Source organism: Aegilops tauschii, chromosome 6 (genome assembly GCF_002575655.3).
Source record: "Aegilops tauschii subsp. strangulata cultivar AL8/78 chromosome 6, Aet v6.0, whole genome shotgun sequence".
Lineage (NCBI taxonomy): Eukaryota > Viridiplantae > Streptophyta > Magnoliopsida > Poales > Poaceae > Aegilops > Aegilops tauschii.
Genome location: NC_053040.3, coordinates 352,539,951 through 352,545,950, shown reverse-complemented (window position 1 = coordinate 352,545,950; position 6,000 = coordinate 352,539,951). Strand labels below are relative to the sequence as shown.

The window sequence follows — 6,000 nt, the reverse complement described above, 5'->3', positions numbered from 1 at the left end:
AGCGACGACTCTGACACCGACTGATCGTTGCCCGCACCATTTTCATCAGGCGGCAGCACCATCATCTACATCTGCGTCTCCTACCCGGCAATGTGATTTGCCGGGGAGTTGGATGCAGAGGTGCGGATGGTGCTGCTGGGCTCCTCCAGCATTCTTCCAGCTGGACCTCGGCAGGCTTCCTCTCGGGCTGCAGCTCCGTTAGCCTGCCGAGTCCTATTGGCCCTGGTGACGGTGGTTGACGGGGCCGCCTTCCGCTGTGCTCTCCATCGAGGCGTTACCTCGCGCTCCCGTTCCCGCAGGGCTACCTCTCCTAGAGCCCGATGGGAGAAGGCTGGGGTCCCGCCCAGGCGCTTCTTTTGCCCCCCTCGCCTTTGACGACTGTGCCTAGGAGGAAAGGGACAAGAAAGGGCATTACTGAGCACTTATCTTTTTTCAATCTTAAACCTGTAGGCAATTGCCAAATTTTAATTCAAATAATGTAATCTCTCGAGTCCATGTTTGTGTTCTGCAATGCTTGTACTTGTATTAGCATATGAATGAAAAAGATGAACCTTGCCGGGAACTCGTGCATGTGTATGTTCATGCAGAGGTGAGATGCCTCTTTAGTGTAAGTAAACGAGTATTCCCCGACAGGCTATCCTGCCGGCCCCCCTTTTTGTCTGCCGGAGAGCTGCGTCTGCCGAGGAACAGACAGAGGGGCCAGCCCCCCTCCAACATCTTTTTTTATCAAAGGCCAGTGTGACCAATCTGACCGAAGCAACGTTCGAGTCATGGATGGGAGCACCTAAGTCTCATAAGAGAGGCAAGGTTTTCTCATGCAAAGTTATAGCTTTATAGAACACTAATGGACAGGAGGTAAAACTTATCTGTTTGGCTTGCCGGGGATCGCTGTGTCGGGCAATCTTCTCAACTCCTTGACGAAGCCAAGTTCACGGTAGGAACCTGCAACATCATGCAGATGAGAATGAATGCATGATGCGATCCTATCTATATGCATATGCAAATGCTCATGAAATGCTTATGCAGTGATCTTTGGAATGCTCATGCATGCATGCAATCTTAGTTGGGCCCCCTACAGCCCTTCTTTATTTTCTCTTGCTCGGGGTCATCGCCCCGGCTTTATACAAGGGGTTACATGCAACTGAGGCAAGGCCTGTACAAAAGGGTGGCTGCCGGGCAGGGCCCGACAGCCACGCCTTACGGGTAGAACTTGCGGAGATGCTCAATATTCCATGAGTTTTGCAACTGAGTGCCATCTCCGGTCTCCAGACGGACTGTGCCAGGTCCGGTGACTCGTACTACCCGGTAAGGGCCTTCCCACTTCGGTGACAACTTGTGTGTACCCTTGGCGGACTGAACGCGCCTAAGGACAAGGTCACCTTCCTCAAAACACCGGGCATGAACCCTGCGGCTATGATAGCGATGCAGGGCTTGCAGATAGCGTGCAGCACGCGTAGCAGCCTGGAGACGGTTCTCCTCGAGTAGCACAACGTCGTCACGCCGGTGCTGATCTTGCGCTACTTCATCGTAGGCAAGCACTCGAGGCGACCCGTAAATGAGTTCCGTGGGGATAACTGCTTCTGCCCCGTAGACTAGGGAGAAGGGAGTCCGCCCGGTAGCTCGGTTTGGTGTCATTCCGAGGGACTAGAGAACTACCAGCAGCTCCTCGATCCACCGCCTGCCGTGGTTCTGCAACGTATCGAAAGTTCTTGTCTTGAGTCCACGTAGCACTTCAGCGTTCGCCCTCTCAGCTTGTCCATTGCTCCGGGGGTGTGCCATAGAGGCGAATGTGATCTTGCATCCAAGGGCATGAACATATTGCATGAAGGCGTGGCTCGTGAACTGGGTGCCATTGTCGGTGATGGTCCTTGCCGGAACTCCAAAACGACACACCAATTCTTTCAAGTACTTGATAGCTGACTGAGGAGTCACCTTTCTCACGGCAGTCGCTTCTGGCCACTTTGTAAACTTGTCGATGGCAACGAACAAGAATTCAAAGCCCCCGATTGCTCGGGGAAAGGGGCCGAGGATATCGAGCCCCCAGACCGAAAATGGCATGATAGAGGGATTGTTTGAAGAGCTTGGGCAGGCAGGTGTGTTTTCTTGGAATGGAACTGGCAGGCTTCAGATGTCGTGACGAGCTCGACCGCATCTTGGAGGGATGTGGACCAATAGAATCCTTGCTGGAATGCTTTCCCAACTAATGCCCTTGATCCAATGTGGGAGCCGCACATTCCTTTGTGAATCTCAGCCAGCAGTTCCTTTCCTTCTTCCCAGTAGACACACTTCAATTTCACACCGTTGGGCCTCTTTCTGTACAGAGTGTCATCGACAAACTGGTACATACTGGCCCTCCGCGCTACTTTCTCAGCTTCATCTTGGTCGCCGGGAAGCTCTCCGGTTTGGAGCAAGCGGACAATGTCCCTTGCCCAAGTTGGAGCATGGGGCTCGGCAATGAGGACTAGCGGCACCTCCTCGGCTGCGGGAGCACTGGCCTTGTTCGCGGGGTTCATGGACCCGGCTAGAGGGGGTGGTCCGGCAGGCTGTGAGGAGTTGTTTCCGGCAGGGTCTCTGCCGGTAGCGGACGACTCTACCGGGAGAGGCTTACCGTAGTCCAACTTTCTCCTCTTCCGGGCCATTGTTGCTGGGGATACGGAGGGCTGAGTGAGATGGAGAACAAAAGTCCCTGGTTCCATAGGAAGCTTCTGCGCAACACACTTTGACACATGATCAGCCATGCTATTTTCCGCATGGGGTACGTGCTCTGTTTGCAATCCGTCAAAGTGCTCCTCTAATCTCCTCACTTCCTCGACGTATGCCTCCATAAATGGACTTTGATAATCCTTGTTGACTTGTCTCACCACAAGCTGTGAATCTCCTCGAATAATCAGCTTCTTAATTCCCAATTCTGCTACAATCTTGAGCCCGGCAAGAAGCCCTTCATACTCAGCTGTAGTGTTGGTTGCTTCTTCCTAGGCAAAATGCATTTGCACGATGTACTTCAAGTGTTCCCCGGAGGGAGCGACAAGAAGCACGCCAGCTCTTGCACCTTGTAGGGAAAAAGCACCATCGAAATACATAATCCATCCTTGGGGCGATTCCTTGTCGGGCTCAGGATTGGAGTCCATTCTGCGATAAACTCTGCCAACGCCTTGCTCTGAATGGTGGATGTACTCCAAAAGTGGATAACTCCAAAGCCCATTCCACTATTCTGCCGGCAGCCTCAGGGTTTCGGAGTATCCTTTGCAATGGAAAACAAGTAACAACCGTGATCTCATGGTTTGGAAGTAGTGGCGAAGTTTCCTTGAGGCCATGATGAGACCAAAGATCAACTTCTGCACGCCAGAGTACCTCGATCTAGCCCCTTGTAACAAGGAGCCGACGAAGTACACCGGACGTTGCACGACTTTCTTCCTTGCGGCGTCCTTGGGGTTGCTCTCGTTGCCGTGCTCATTGCTGTCCTGATCCTTCTCTGCCCATTTTCTGACTCATCCACTTCTTTCTGTGCTACCAAGGCCACACTGACCACTTGGTTGGTTGCCGCCAAGTATAGCAACAACGGCTCCTAGGGTCTTGGAGCAACCAACGTAGGCACAGAGGACAAGTAGGCCTTCAATTCTTGCAAAGCTGCATATGCTTCTGGCGTCCACTTCATAGGACATGCCTTCTTCAAAATTTTGAAGAACGGCAGGGCGCGCTCGGCAGACTTGGAGATGAATCTGCTTAGCGCGGGAACACATCTCGTCAGGCGCCTCACATCCTTAACTGTCCTTGGCGCTTGGATCTGCTCGATGGCTTTGATCGTGTCAGGGTTGGTTTCGATCCCGCGATGGGATACAAAGAACCCAAGCAGCTTGCCGGAGGGAACACCAAATATGCACTTCTCCGGGTTGAGCTTCAAGTTGATGCGCAGATTACCAAATGTCTCTTCCAAATCCTAAATAAGGGTGGCCTTATCCTTGGTCTTGACCACAATATCATCCATATAGGCTTCTATGTTTCTGTGCAGCCGTGGCTCAAAACCAATCTGGATTGCCCTTGCAAAAGTGGACCTGGCACTCTTTAATCCGAAAGGCATGCGGACAAAGCAGTAAGTAACCACACGGAGTAATGAATGATGTCTTCTCTTCATCTTCCTTAGACATGAAGATTTGGTGATACCTAGAGTATGAGTCCAGAAATGAGAGCAAATCACAACTTGAAGTGGAATCCACAATCTGGTCGATGCGCAGAAAGGGAAATGGGTCTTTCGGGCAAGCCTTATTGAGATCTGTGAAATCTATGCAAAGCCTCCACTTCCCGTTAGCCTTCCGGACTACCACTGGATTTGCCAACCACGTGGGGTGCAATACTCCTCTGACCAAACCAGCTGCCCTAAGTTTCTTGATTTCTTCTGCAATGAACTGCTGCCTCTCCAAGGCCTGCTTCCGTACTTTCTGCTTGACATGTCGGGCATGTGGGCAGACAGCAAGGTGGTGCTCGATTACCTCCCTGGGAACGCCAGGGATATCAGATGGTTGCCAGGCAAACACATCGATATTCCCCCACAGGAAGGCAATAAGCGCGCTTTCCTATTTGTCATCAAGGGTGGCGCTGATAGTAAAGGTACCATCAATGCCAACCAGCCCTACCGGGACCTTCTTCACTTGGGGTGTAGCAACCTTGGATCTCTTGCTGTTGGAACACTCCTACATGTCGTCAACGGGTGCCGTGCACTCGGTGGGGGCACGCTTCCCGGACTCTTTGCCAGAGTCCCTACAGTCTCTCTTCTTTCCTTTATTTCCTTTGGCGGGAGCTATCACTGCCGTGGCCTCTGCCGCGACTGCATCCCAGTACATCTTGTCCACACAAATGATTGCATCCTTATCATCTGATGAGATAGTGATGACTCCCAATGGCCCATGTGTTTTCAATGTGTGGTAGGCATAGTGTGATGCCGCCATCAACTTAGCCAGAGCTGGGCGTCCTAGAATCCCATTGTACGACAGGGGGAGATCAACCACATCAAACACAATCCTCTCAGTCCAGTAGTTCAGCTCTCCCCCAAACATTACCGGCAGCGTGATCTTTCCCCTAGGACAGCTCCTGCCGGCATTAACTCCTTGAAACATGCCAGTAACCTCTAGCTCTTCTTCTCCTATTTGAAGTTTGCTGATGACTACCGGGGAAATTAGATTCAACCCGGCCCCGCCATCCAGTAGCATCTTTGTGACCTTGAGGTTGCGGATTGTCAGAGAGACCAACAACGGCAAACATCCTACCGCGGTGGTGCGGCCAGGATGGTCCTCTTCGTCGAAGATGATGGGCCTGCGGGACCATTTGAGCGGCTTCCGGGCCTCAGGCACTGGTTCTACGACATTGACTTCTCGTGCCCACCGCTTGAGCTGGCAGTGAGAAGTGTGCAGAGACGTGCCACCGTCGACGCACAGGGCGTCTGTGGCCTTCTGAAACTCCTGCTCACCGGTTTCCTCTTCATCCCCTCCATCACTCTCATCTTCACAGGCTTCCTTCTCTCGACCTGTGGCAGGCTTTCCATGGTTCCGAAGGGGCTTGCCGAGGCGGTTTGCTTCACCACCTCAGCCCTTACCGCCAGCAATATTCTGACCTTTTCCCTTATTACGCTTCCCATACTTTGCTTTCTGTCTCTTGACAAGCTGCTCAACCTGATAACACTGTTGAAGATCGTGGCCCTTGGTCTGATGAATCTTCCAATACGGCCCATTACCTTTCCTGGCTTTTTCAGCAGCAGCGGCCTCCCGACAGTCAGTGCACGCGACAGCTTCCTTGCCGGGGGTCTCAGGTTTGGCCTTCTTTCTGGTACTAGGCGTACCAGATCCTTCAACAGTCAACACTGCCTTATGTCTCCACTTCTTACTGCGCTTCTTGCTCTTCTTCTGACTAGTTGATTCCTCCTCATCTTCAGAATCAACATTTGTGCAATCTTCCTCTCCGGGCAACCTCCTCCATCCGAGCACACTTATCCACTAACATATAAAGCTC

General features: G+C 52.2%; 1 pseudogene; it reads right to left on the bottom strand.

The window, feature by feature from the left end:
- Window positions 1–862: 862 nt before the first annotated feature.
- LOC141026082 (uncharacterized) overlaps window positions 863–6,000 on the bottom strand; it is a 49,179-nt pseudogene continuing 44,041 nt past the window's right edge.